The following is a 14341-nucleotide window of genomic DNA, read 5'->3' as shown; positions in this document are numbered from 1 at the left end:
CACCCTAATAGGTATGTAGAGGAGGCATTATTCAATTAGAGTGGCAGTTTGCTGTAGCGAGGAGCAGAGCAGTGGTGACAGCGCTGGTGTCTTCTCCTTATGAAACAACCTATTTAAGCTAAATCAACTCCCACTTAAGAGCTGCGGTAATAAGCGCACGGCGACGCTCACCGGCCCGCGGGGGCCCATCCGTCATGCTGTAATACGGAATCAGAATGAGTGATAACACCTAGTCCTGCTACAGCGCCTTAGCTGCTGCCTCAGGAACGGCTTTCAAGCACACACGCGCACAAGCACTCAAGATAAATACACACCTGCACAGACACACATGTGCACACATTTCTAGCAGCAGCAATACTGCTGGATGGCTCTGCTCATTTCCTTCTCCTTCTCCCACCCACCTCCTGCTTCAGCAGCTTGCATATGCAGAAAGAAATTGTGTTTCTATGGATTTGTAACATGAGTCTCTTTTGACTTTTTGTCATGGCTGATGTGAGAACACTGCAATGTGATGGTAATTGGATGCATCAGTATTTGTATGAAAATATGAAAATATCATTGGGATAATCAAATCGATTATTAAAATTTTGATTTTATTTTTATTATAGTGATGATTTCTGAAAATTTTAGAAAGGAACAATTTGGAAAAACTTTCCAGAGTCCCAGTACTTGACTGCCATTGACATTTTGCCACCCTCACATTGTTTATGTACTAATATGCCATGAATTGAATGAAATCAGCAAATTTCCAGACTAAAATTTCAAACTGAAAATATTACACTTTTTTTACTGAGTGGGAATCTTCTTTTGAGCCCTCCGACTTATATTTAAAAAATTGGAGATGTCCCCAGGACCCAAAAACAGAGATTCTACTGCTGACAAAAGCAATATTAACTTAATTAGAAGTGCAGAGGACTAAGTTGTCTGATTTTTAAAGCGTGAGGAACATTGACCTTTTTTAATTTTTTCCACAGATCTTTGAATAAACTATCCAGTAAGTGTGTAATCTTCATTTTTAGAGATGCACTGATTGTGGGAGAAAGTCAAATAGACACATTCTGTAAACCAACTTCACACTGTGATGGTAAAACAACTTCATCCCTATTTATTAGATCAGATTAATGCTAAACCAAACTGTTCCCTCAAGATGCTATCAGTGCTTACAGTTTGTGTCTGTTAAAATCAGAGTAAAGAGCAGTATGTGGCAGTATGATGGTACTCATTAATAACTACAGTGGCTACTAGTGCTAGGTGGCTGTGTTACAGATTGGACAGAGCGTTTGACCAGGATTGCGGTCCTGAAAACGATGTTAGTTAATAGTTTAACCAAGTTGTAGTTCTGGTGCTGACTACAGAGTGGTCCAACTTTAACTGTTTAACCAGCTAATAGCTTGCACTCCTAACTGATACCTATAGGCAGAGCCAGTGCTTGTTTTAAGCCCTGAATGTGTTCTCAGAAACACAAAACCTTTTAGATTGGTAAAAAGTCTGTGCTGCAGAGTTTTATGATGCATAAAAGCAAAGAGAGAATTAAAAAAAAAAACAAATGGACCCTGCTAATCACGACATGGACATTTTACTCTCTTTGCATAAATGACAAGATTATACAATTTTTTCTTTTACTTGTAAGACTTTATACACACACTGCTGCATGACAATACAATTTAAATTTGTAAATATTGACAGTTGTTGCATGATCCTAAAAGGATGTATATCTAAAACCACACGTTTTGCTGCTTTTACTTTAACTCTAAATTATTTTATATCTGTCATGCAGCTTCTAGAAATAAGCAGACTTTTTCTGCCCTTTTCAAAGAGGCTACAGTGAAAATAAGTTATTTTCAACACTGATGATCACTCTAGGTTATATATTTTTTTAAAGTAGAACTGTGTCATTGTGACACTGACATTTGTCTATTCCTCATCATTTGCTAATGGCAACAGAGCTGATATTGGCCGATATGGATGTTAAACTGATGCATTTGTACATCCCTAATTCTTTTAGTTTAATGTGCCCCACGTAATCTTTAATGCCCCAAGTTGAGATCCAGTTGCCTAAAAGACTGAAGATGAATTTTCTATCAAATGAATCAGGTGCAGATTTTATTGTCAGCACCTATTATCACTTACTCACCTTGCCTTTTTAAAAGTAAAATATTATCTCATCCTTTACATCATGAACCATATTGGAAATTTCAAATCAAAACCAAGTTAGCTGTATTTTTATAATCTTGTAGCTGTATGTGAAATTCCTTTTTTGGCATTGAATCTCTGCAAAAAATGTTTGTTGGGTGACGATTTTTGCACATTGCACACTCTGAGCGTAGGTCACTACTTACACAATAGATACAGTAAGACTGGCTCATTTAGTCCCAAGAAAGGTTATCAATAGATGCAGTGACTGTTACAAAGCTGCCAAAAACTCAATACTCAAGCATGCCATGAGTGTATTTAAAACCAGCTGTGTTTCTCAAATGAAAGCCTTGTACCACATGTAATTTTTTTAAATTTATTTCTAGCCCAGCGTGAAAAGTGGCATCTCACTAGCTATTTAAACACCCACAGTGGTGGCGATGATAAGGATGAGAGGTAATTTGGTCAATATGCCGGTTGATATTTTCCCTTAGAAAGGAGTCTGTCAGTGAAACTGAAGTATCCAAAGTTTTTTTGTACATTACATCCTCATGCTTAGTTCTGGCCTGTGTACAGATAAAACTTATCACAAAGAATACAAATACAAACAAGCAGGAAAAGATGTTTAGTATTTTCCTGATTTGAATTATGAATAGCTGAATGAACAGAAGAAAACAACAACAAAACATCTGCAACGTGATGAAAACAGAGGAAGGAAAAACACTCAATAAGCGGTATGCTTGAGATGTTTGAGAAGGCGGGTTTCATGGGCATCCTTCTTTCTTTTTTTGTAACTTGTTTGTTTTTCTCCTCCATTCATTCCCCATCTCTCTCCCTCTCTTCTTCCTATCTCTCTCTGTCTTCGTGGCTCATCAGTGTGGTTGTTCATCGGTAATGACTCCCACTGTGGCAGGGCCCCTTTAAGGTTGAGGTCCCCCCCACCCCTCCATCCTTCCCCCCTCCTTCAGTCCCATCCGCCATGCATTATTCATGGCTTCACAATCAAATGAGGGAAGTACGGTTGGTAGCAGGAGACATGGTGCATGGCTCTTCCTCTCCAAAAGTCCCCCGAGGTGCCCCAGTCTGGTACCCACCATCACCCACTCCCCCTAACCCGGCCCAGCCCACCACCTCCAACCCCTCCCGAAATAGTGACAGATTTTTTATTATTTTTTTTTTTAATTTTTGATTGGGGTGGGGGTCCAGACACATTGACTCCACCCCACCCTTCCCTGGGGTCATTGGCAGTCACGCTGGTCAGCGGTGACCTCCATTGCCCTTTGGGACACTCATCACTTCCTTTTCCTCTCCACAGGGATGCACCCAAAGTGTCTAGCACCTCATTGCAGGGTGGTTAAGGCTGGGTGGGGATGTGATTGGGTTAAGTTGTTCTTCCCCCGAAGCACAAACACAGGAGTGACACTGACAGTCTAGTAGAGATTATGTTGTCCAGTCGAACATTGACAAATGTTTTTTTTTTCCCCCTTTTGATCTGAGTAAACAGCTATTATTCATATGCCAAGGCAAACTGGATTACTCTTCTAACTTAAGATCAACATAAAACGATTATCATTAATCTGAACACTCACACCCACTCGTTAGATGTTTGACAAAGTATTGATACAGCCATATACTATTTCCTTACCTTGTGTGTTAACACTGAACAAATCACAGATGCCAAATGAACAACATGTTAAAAAAAGGTCCCTTCACAGATCTTGATCAGAAGCTCAAAAAGATTTGACCACAGCTGTGAAAAGAGGTCAAACGTGGACCTGTCAACATACAGCAAATTGTGAAGAAAAGCTTTAAGGGCTTGTGTCCACAGCTGTCAGTTTTTTGCCCTGGCACTGATTTTTTTTTTTTTTTTATAATCAGATTTTATTTGATTTTTGAATTGCATATCGACAGTGCATGTAAGAATACAACAACATTAATTAGTGGTCTGAGCTATGGGAAAAAAATAAGTGAGCAAAAACTCAAATAAAGTAAAAAATTAAAGGAAATAATAATAAATTAAAAAAACAAACAAACAAACAAAAAAAACCAAACCAAAACAAAAACAAAACAAACAAACAAACAAAATTCTATCAACATATCAAGAAATATGTGTCCCTGTACCTGTTAAGGAATATTTCTTATTACTGATCAGCTCAGCCTGGGACCTTGTAAGCCAGGGTTTCCCCTCTGGATAATTTCACTTAGATCCTTAGGCAGGTAGTCCATTAGAGGCTGCCATGTGTCAATAAAAGTGTCATCATTACCTTTTAATTTGGCACTTAGTCTTTCCATAGGAAAAACTCTAAAAATTTCTTTGTACCACTGAGTTACAGTGGGAGGTTTCTCACTAATCCAATTAAATAATATACATTTTCTGGCCAAAAATAAGAGTTTATTGAGTAGTTTTGACCTTTTCAAATCCAAAACTCTATTCACCAAAACTCTATTCATGGCACTGATTTTTAATACAAAAAAAAGTAGTCCATCAGTTTTAGCACTAAGGATCCAAAGTTATTCATAGCATCGCTTAAATTGCTCTCAGTCGAAAGCCGTTCAACTTTTGGAACAGTGCCACACTCGCCAATGTCACCTCTCCTGACCAGTCTGAATCAAGCACGGGATGTCGATCTCGCTGGTCTTTTCGAGGGTGTAATTTCCAGGCCTACAGCTGATGCAAATGCCAGGATATATCTGTAAATGTTTCTTGTTTCCTACGTGTTTTTCCTTGAATTACAGAAAATTTTAAGCACAGAGAGCTATTTATAAACAGTTTTATTCATACTACAGAGAGGACTGGAAGTCAATTTTCATAGCCAAGCAAAAATTAACTTTAGTAAGAAGTGCTCTGAAACCGACAAATGGCAGCTGTGACACATCCGCAATCTGCAATTCTTTTTTTTTTTCTTTTTGATTCAGTGATGTATCATTCAAATGTTTACACATAACATACCATATCACAGGCTTGGGCTATATGGCCTGAATATCACATCACAGTCTTTCTTTTTTTTGCCCTTCATGATAACAGTATTATATTGCAGTTTTACAAAATTAAAAGTGATAATGCTTTTGAAGGCATTTTCAGAGGTTGTAACCCCCTCTCCTCCTAAAAAAAAACTTGTGATGCCATACTGAGGTCATGTCTGAGCATAATATCACAAAAAAGCTTTTCACAAGTCTGTCTGTGTTCACTGCTTTATAACTGAACCTATAGTTTGAAGTTTCACTTTTTTGTGGAGGTGTGTCAAACTGCAAGGGAAAACACCTTATTTCCTAATGAGGGCCTTCACAATAAAAGCACTCAGGGAAAACCGCAACCACGGACTTCTATTGTTAGGATATGTTGGCTGTAACATATTCATCATTGATTTAACTTAGTTTTAGCAGTGGTACCAGCGTTTCTCCAGCTGTGTTTATCACCACAGCCGAATTCTTTTAATCATCATGGACTTAAAACAAGCAAATTTAACACACCTATGAATATTTTCTTAAAGGGATACTTCAACATTTTGGCAAATTTGCCCATTGCCATAATTCCTATAGTCTTAGTAATAGGTTTGTTTCCTGTAGTTGTCGGTGCAAGCTGTTTCAGCTGCGCAGCTAATGCTATGGAGACAGATGGTATTTTTGGCTTTTCCTCATCAAACTCATCAACTCATGGACAAGTTGTGACCTGCACATTCACCAAGGTATGAAATAATCATGGAACATTACGAGACGGCGATGTTTTAAAGCTAAATGTAAAGCCGGAACTACCAAGTAACTACGGCACTGCCACAGGCACACACTGTGTCACTCCGCCCAGTGGTTTGCTCGAAAAGTAGTTGCGAGTATTTGCTTCATGTGTGGTAATGTTACATAATTATACGTTATTATTTCAGTTGAGAGTCAGAGTTGATGAGTTTGATGAGGGAAAGCCAAAAATACCGTCTGTCTCCATTGAGTTGGCACAGCAGCTCCGAACTCAGCAGCGTCGATCTAAAAATAGCATGCATGGACAACTAAAGGTAACAAACCTATTACTAAGACTATAGGGATTATGGCAATGGGCAAATTTGCCAAAAATGTTAAAGTATCCCTTTAAGCTGTTGTAATACGAGTCGCGGCACGCTGCTGGGTTAAAGACAGACCCTCTTGAGCCCAGCTTGTATTAAAGCTCCAGACAAGCTGATGGAAACACTGCAACGCTAACAATCGTTTTATGCTGCTACAGTCACCAAACTTCAGGAGGAGGGCTGTTGAGCTCTATTGTGAGGAATGTCGGCACTTCATGCGCCACATGGCACCAGATCAGCCAGTAGAAAACTTCAGTTGCTGTAGCCTGGTTTCAGCCTGTGGAGGGCAGTCGCTATGCCTATTTCTAACATAAGATGTTGAATTAAAACAATTTGCAACTGAATGTTCATAGCTAAGCTAGCAACTAATAATTGCTAATGTTGATAGCTGTTTACTTGGATACTCAGCTGAGGAAAATGGCCCTGGGTCTTAGTTAGCGCTTTAATTTAAGTATTACTCTGCCCTTACATGTGGCTATTTCTAAGCAGGAAACACAAAAGAAGATCAGATCTGTGCAAAAAACATGTAAGTGTGATGTTATAGGTAAAAGAAGCTTTACTTTAACATAATCTGCCTGGACACAGAAGTATGGAAGATTGAAAGAAAAAACAATTAAAAGTTAAAAGTAAGCTGAACTGAACGTTTATTTGTTACTGAATTTCATTGCATTTTCCAGACAGATGGAGAACATGCGTGTTGAACAGACGATGCCTCCCCAGCTGCTGTAGCTCCAGGTATGGGCTCCTTCCCTCCACCACACACTCACATCTCTTTGGTAATAGAGTTTTTTTGATGAGTGTTTTCCGAACTAAAGCCTACACAGAGTTTACACCAAATGATAAATGTTTTTGAGGTCACCAGAATGTTTGAGTAATTAGTTTGTTAAAATTCACATCCTCAGTTCCCTGAATGTGGCACAGTAAGAAATTGTCTAGATTACAGCGCAGGAGAGAGACAGAAAATGAGAAAATTCCTTCAATGCAGTGACTGTAGTAGAATAGTTGAATGAAGTGAAAGATAACAGATTAACATATTAAATGCCAAGATAGGCCCACCTGGTGTGTGACAGATCTTCCACACAGAGCAACCAGTGGAAATGGAAATGTATCATAACTAGGTCTCTTGTGAGTAATTTTATTCTGATCGTTCTGGTTTACTCGTTTGTGTCTTCTTTTATTGCAAGCTTTATATCTGAAGGATTAAGTCCTGTAATCATGTTGGTAATTGAAACTGCAGACTATGATTTTGTACATTGCTCACCACCATTCAGGCTCACAGTTACCTGTCTCTAAGATCCCTCTCCTCTTTCACTGCAATTCTGAATAACCCAAACAGTGCAGCCACTCTCAGCTAGCCCATAAATATGCCATTATGGTACTCTTATTATCCTCATTATTGGGGTGGCTGGAGTGGCGCCTGCGTCTATCATGGCCCTCTAATGTGGGTCTAATGGTTCTGACCTGTACGGGACACAGGTGGTCCCCAGAACAGCCTTGATTGGGTCCATTTATTAAGCCGCTCTGGCGCCAGAGATGGTCCAGCTAGTCATTTGCATGGAGCAGGTTCCATTCCCAAGTCTGCTGATGGACTTTAGCCCTCCACCACCACCCAACTATGCACCCCCGTCTCACCCCATAGCCCTGGTTTTGTTCTTTCCTAATGGCTCAATTAAATGGGTTAATTCGGAATGGGGACCCTCTTGAAATCTGTGATTATCACCGAGCCCCCTACCCTGCCACATCACCACCACCAGCTCACACATACACACTCTGCTATTGCTGCATTGCTTACCCCCCCCAACTGGGAGCCTGCACATTTATTATTCATCGCAATCAAATAAGTGAGGTGGTTGAAGAAAGTTGCTTTTCTCTCTCTCACTTTCTTTCTTACCTCTCTCTCACCCCCCCCCCCCCACACCTCCTCTCCTCCTCTTCGCTCGTCACCTCTCCTTCTCCCAGGGAAGAATTTCTTTTATTACGACAAACACTTGGCTGTGGAGCCCTCGGCTTTCTGCAGCCCCAGCCAGTCATTGATGCAGGCAGTCAGGGAAAGCAGGCAGCCAAGCAGCCAGGCAGCCCTCCCCGTCAGGAAAATGAGCAATTCTCTCATTGTAATAATGCGCCTCTGTCATCTTCCTATTATCGGCATGATAAAAGATGAAATATTCAGGGAGGCTGGCCTCCTAACCTGATCTGGGCGCGATATTGGGCCTGTGGAAAATGAGTTTTATCAGCTTTAATATACTCCTTGGCAGACTGACCCTTGAAATTAAACATTATTACAGAGCGGATATTTAAAAAACCGGGGCCACAAATTACATCAAAATGAAAATATTAAGGAACATTACGAATATATCAAGTGGCGCTTCTCTCCCTCTCGTCTCAAGCTCGCGCACTGACTCCCCTCATCCTGACACCCCCTTTCTCATCCAGCCTCACCCGCTCCACTATTTCACCCCCCTCAATCGTCTTCGATGAGTGCGGTCGGGGATGCGGCAGGCGACGTTGTAAGTGTCACTGTTGTTGTTGTGTATGTGTGTGAGTGTGTGTCTGCAGTGGGCTGGAAGAGAAATAATAACAATGCCGCCTGTCCCACCAGCTTCATACGTCTGCATAAACTAATTAGAGCTCGACGCTCTCATCACCTGCTTTATTGAGAATGGAGGAGAGAACACTGGCAGGAAGTGTGGGACTTGAGTAGCAGAGTGTGTACCTACACTTGTGTGTTTGGATGTTTGGGAGGAAGTGTGCAATGAAATTAGTGTTTGATGTGCGTTTGAGAGGGAGAGGTGTGTGAGCTTTTTTTTTTGCAAAGGTTTGCTGAACTTCAATTCTGTATGTGATGTAAAATTTTGATATATGGCTGTATTTAGGAATGAGTATCATAATCCAGTACCATGCTGGCACCAGTACCAACACAGCCGATACCTACCAGACTGAAGTGTGACACAGATTTCAGTGCTTAATTTTGGTATCTGGACACTCCATTGTGACCCCCTGTCACTCCAAATGTATTCATATTTTAAATTTAACCTTTATTTAACCATCTGTATTCTCATTTAGATACAAAAATCTCTTTTACAAGGGAGACCTGACCAAGACATTATCACAATAAGTTCCATTCATATGACAGCCCAACAACAACAAATCAGCAGTATTCAGCAGGAAATATGTGCTTTAGAGCTGCTTGATTAGGGTAAATATCATAATCATAGTTATTTGATTGATATTGAGATCATGATAACTTAACATGATTACTAACTGATTTTGTTTTACATATTGCCTTAGGAGATAAACACAGCTTTGTAACATAGTGTTGAACTACTTGTTATTATACATTTCATGAGGACTTATTCTATGCAGGAAAGGTTAAAGAGATGTGTACTAAGGTAAATTCTAATTCATGCACATCAATAAATCCTAATAATTACTTGTTTAACAGGCTATTGTCAAACCTTATAGTGATGGCTAAATTATTGTTTGATCTTATTTACATTTAAAAACATGAGCTTAAAAAATCTACAGGTGCAAAAAAAGCAGTGCATTCTTTACAAGAGTCAGAGAAAGAGGTAGAGAGAGAGATCCTAAATGAACAAATATCACACATAACATGATGATTTGAATCATCTGAACAACATTTAATGATCAAGGGTTAACAAGATTTATGACTTTTTTTTTTAAAGAAAGTTTAACATGGATCTGAAGAAAGGTCTGTCCAATGTAAACTGATAATATAATAACTGTCTTTGAAACAACTTTAAAATAAAAGCATTGTGAGAAAATGTGAGTAGTCTGATAATTGAAAAAATAAATCATGCTTTTACTTTGAAGTTTATTTCAGCTGTTTAACGTATCATACAATCTCACCAAGGATGTGTTTACAGACAGGTTGTAACGCTTTTAATTCATTGTTTCTCATGGAGCATGTTCAGCGGTCTCAAATTGGGCTATGCTCATTTTGTCATTCATGACAAACTGAAATGTTTAATTTACTGTTTCTCAAAAATATGAACATTTAGCATGTTGAGGTACAACACTGCAGGCACTAGCCATGCTTTTAAAGGAAAGGTTCATACACTGTGTTTACCACATGTGCCATGGTTTATGGCACAATAATCATTTCGCCTCAATTATCTTGTTTGTATGACTATGGGAAGCTGAAATACTAATCTAAATTAAAACTCAAACACCTCACACTAATGTGCATACACTGGTCAAATGTTCCTTAATTGTAGTTTTAAATCTCAAACTAACTCTTGGAGCTTCAGTTTAAGATGATCCTGTAGCTCAGACCAAGATGAAGGAGCAAAAACATTAAAGCTCTATGACCAAAGACATTTGTGCAATATGTATTTCAGTGGAGCATAAATGTGTTTTAATTGTTTTGCTTTCTGGAGGAACGTCTGTGCTCTGCCTGTGTTTTATTACCAAGAACACAGTCACACTGACTGACACATTTACTTTTTTGTCTCTGACGCAGCTCCAGTGTAAGAATTTTGCTTGAGCCTCTTAAGCCCTGTTCAGATCAAAGATTTGCGACAAGCTGAAACTCACATCACTGCTCGTGATGGGCCGCTCTGCGACACTGTAAAAGCGGACCTGTTTACATTGCTGCGTCTAGAGATGATGCATCGCTTTCATGGCAACTACTCTCACAATCACTCAATTTAAAGGGTATTTTTACATTTATCTGCTTGCAGAGTTCTAGAACCAATTGTCTGCGAGTGGCCAAGCTGAATTGCAGGCAGCATCATCAGAAGACTTGTTTGAAGCTGCAACAGCTCAATTCAGACACCTGTGACTGTCATTAGGGATGTTCTGTCATGGTTTTGTCATGTCACAAATCTTTGGTCTGACCTGGGCATCTTTTAAGATATTTTTCTTAATCTTTTTAACATTGAGACAGTTCTTAGACACTCATCAACTCTTTCATTCAGGCACTGTTTACACACAGGCACTGTTTTAAAAAGTACTGCTTTAGCCCCAGTATCACACAAACCCCCACAAATGATCCTAGTCTTGTTGGAGGTTAAGTTAAATAAGTAAGTAAGAAAGAAAGTGATCCTATTTCTTCAGCTTTAGCTTTATGTTTCTGCAGGTAAAGGTATTTCTCAACTCAAAAACGTCTCAGCTCATGTACAATAATGCTCCAGAAAATAATGGAGAAACCAGTGGGAAGTGAGTTTCTCTAATCACTTTAAAAGTCAAAATCCCCCAAATCTATCTGCCCCCCAAAAATGCAGAGAAAGTGATGTTGGCTCTGTGGAGTGTGTGGTGATTTGTCACTTTGTGATGGGGGGATATGAGAAATGCAATAAAAGGCGGAGGAGAGATGTGATTTGAATAGATTTCAGAGGAAGTCGGTCCTTGGGGGAGTTGGATGAGTAAGCAGTGTCCCCGAGGACCGAATTAAAACTTTACTTTTGGTCACGGCGCCCCCTCCCCGTAGTGCTACTTCGCTTATCGCCTGCATGTGCAAACGTGCGCCTGCCTGTATGTGTGTGTTTGAGCATACATGTTTGTGTCTGTGTGTGTGTTTGAGATGTGTATGCTCACATTTGTGTATGTGTGTCCCACGCGAATGGAGCTCTTTCCCCTGCCCCTCGCCCTGAGGTTATGGGGGGATACACACAGCTCCCTCTGCCAGGCTCAGATGAGTATTCACAGCAGCACGCCCCTCTCCCTTAACCCAGCGCAGGGGAGCTTTGCATATTGAGGCCGTGCATGTAGCTTAGTGTGGGTGTGAGTGTGCAGCAGCCTGTCTCTCCTGCCCAGATACAAACGGGGGGTCCAGTTGATTCCCTGCACATGTATTGTTATTATTTCATTGGTGATTCAGCTGGCTTGGTTTGTGCCAAACTCATACAGCTGGGTGCATGCATGCACAGTGGCTCCACATAAACTGATGCATGCTATGAGCTTACATTTTCCTGTGTCTGCATTATGGGGGTTTAAATTGTTTGTCTGGAACAGAGACAGCATCAAACACATGTAGACAGAGCATCAAATAAGCTCTTGAGTGCTGTCTACAGTACAGCTTGTAGTGCTTGAATCTTTGGTGTTTACACTGTGCTCAAGGAGGGAGCAACTATCTGATGAGGTCGAGCAAATAAATACAATGCTGGGGGTAAAGGGGAAAGAGGTGCGAAAAGGGAAAAAAGGCAAATGCAGGATAGAGGGAATAGACACCACAGGGGCCGGCTGCAAAGAGGGGAGAAAACAGCAGAGGGAAAATGGCTTTCTCCATCCCTTCCTCCCCTCCACCCTCCCTCTTTCCCCTTCTCCCTCACTTGATTCATTATGCTGATATACACAGTATTTGCTTCCTGAGTGAGCCCCCCCTGCACTCCCGCCCTCCTGGAATGCGCACACTGCTGAATATACACACTCATAGACACACTTAGCAACACACGGCAAGATGGTGGTGGTGCCATAAATATAGCAAACGACACAGCCTAGCAGCCGAGCAAGGTCAGCCACGGCCCAGGATGACAGTGCCGTGGGCGCTGCACCGAGCTCTTGTTAGAAATGCACACAGATAGCTCATTAGGACGGGCCCCTGAGGCCCCCCAAACACACACATGCACACACAAACATATACAAACATTGATCCATTTACTATTTAATTGCAAAGTTACAGTGCACGCTCCACCGTGGAACGTGAACCCCTCTCTGACAAGATTCAATCTGCTCCCCTCATCAGCTGCAGCTTTAGTCCACAAACGTGTGTTTTTAAGTGTGTGGTTATAACGTGTACCTACAAGAGTGTACATGGAAAGTGCATTCTTAATTTGAATATCTCACTGGCAAGTGTCATACCTTTACATATTGCAAATACAGTATACACAGAGGTAGAAAGAGTACAAGATTATTGTACTCAAGTAAAAGTACAGCTGCTTAAGTTCAAATGTAGTTGAGAAGAAGCTAAATTACTGGCCGGTAAATCTACTCAAGTAAAAGTGAAAAAGTATTTTAGCTGCTGAGGAGCTGACAGTAAAATATGATCTTTCCTTATTAACAGTGACAGCATGAAGATATTAATCTCCAAAGAGTTTAAAGTTAAAGTCAAACCTTTAGAATAAGTGAAATGCAACAGCTGTTTGGGATTTGATGTGTCTCTGTATGTGCTGCTGACCATCATTTTAGTCAAAGCCAAACTACTACTAAGTCTTTGTTTACTCAGCAATTGATGCTTTTCAAAATGTAATGAAGTGCAGTACTTCCTCGAAAATATACCTAAGTATATAGTGAAAGTAGTGATTTCAAAAATTGTCCCTGAATGTCAGGGTGTCTGCAGGAACTGAATACGTATTTAAAAAGATAACTGATTCAACAAAATTAAGGCCTTTAAAAGTGTTAATAGGTCTTAAATGTTAGACCATAATGCATTAACTTTTGTGTATGCTTTTTACTCTTTCAGAGGTTGTAGGCTAGCTTTTCTTCAGTTCAATTCAGTTCATTTCAGAAATCTATTAGTCCCCAGGGAGGGCAATTAGAGACACTTAGAGCAGCAGCATTACAAAAAACAAAGAGCAGAAGTCTAGCAAAAAAATCACAATTGCAAATATAAAAAATGTATAAAGAGAAGTTTTAAAAACATAAACAGTATATGTATGTCTTTAAACAAAAATGAAGACTATGATTAGATGATTTTAAACGTAGGTCTCAGATATTGACAGTAACGGCAGATAAATAGATGAACCAAGCTGCTCTTGTTTTAACATTTGGTTTTAACACATGGGAGATTTTGATGTAACTCCACGAGATCTGATGTCAGTCTGCATGCTTGTTTGTGCTCTGGCCATTAGAACTCTCAGTGAGTCCTTAACGCTCCACTGTGTCCTTAGCTAGCAAGTTACTAATCCTGTTGAAATTTACAGGATTTTGCAAATAAAAAGCAGCTTTTTAGTAAAGCTTTGGCTGAGTTTGATACTAGCACTGAATCTGTTCATGTTTGCACTGCTAGCATCTTAAAGAAAGCTTTATTTGCATACTATAATAAGATAGTACTATCTGCATTTTCCTGACTTTAATGTCAAATTTTATCTTACAATCTGCACAAAACATCCTCATGACTGCATTACCAAAATAACTGGTTAGAAAGTGAAGATGCAAGTGGGTCTTGAAAAAGGTCTTGAAAGAATTAAATTTAACGT

General features: G+C 40.0%; 1 long non-coding RNA gene across 2 annotated transcripts in view; it reads left to right on the top strand.

The window, feature by feature from the left end:
* LOC121514037 overlaps positions 1–14341 on the top strand; it is a 185334-nt gene that overhangs the window by 34689 nt on the left and 136304 nt on the right. For both annotated transcript variants that reach the window (XR_005992249.1, XR_005992248.1), the window contains exon 3: positions 6863–6920. This is a non-coding gene — a long non-coding RNA (uncharacterized LOC121514037). The remainder of the gene's footprint in view (positions 1–6862; positions 6921–14341) is intronic.

This window comes from Cheilinus undulatus, linkage group 8, assembly GCF_018320785.1.
Source record: "Cheilinus undulatus linkage group 8, ASM1832078v1, whole genome shotgun sequence".
Classification (NCBI taxonomy): domain Eukaryota; kingdom Metazoa; phylum Chordata; class Actinopteri; order Labriformes; family Labridae; genus Cheilinus; species Cheilinus undulatus.
The sequence above is the reverse complement of the archived record's forward strand: the minus strand, read 5'-3'. Positions and strand labels throughout refer to the sequence as shown.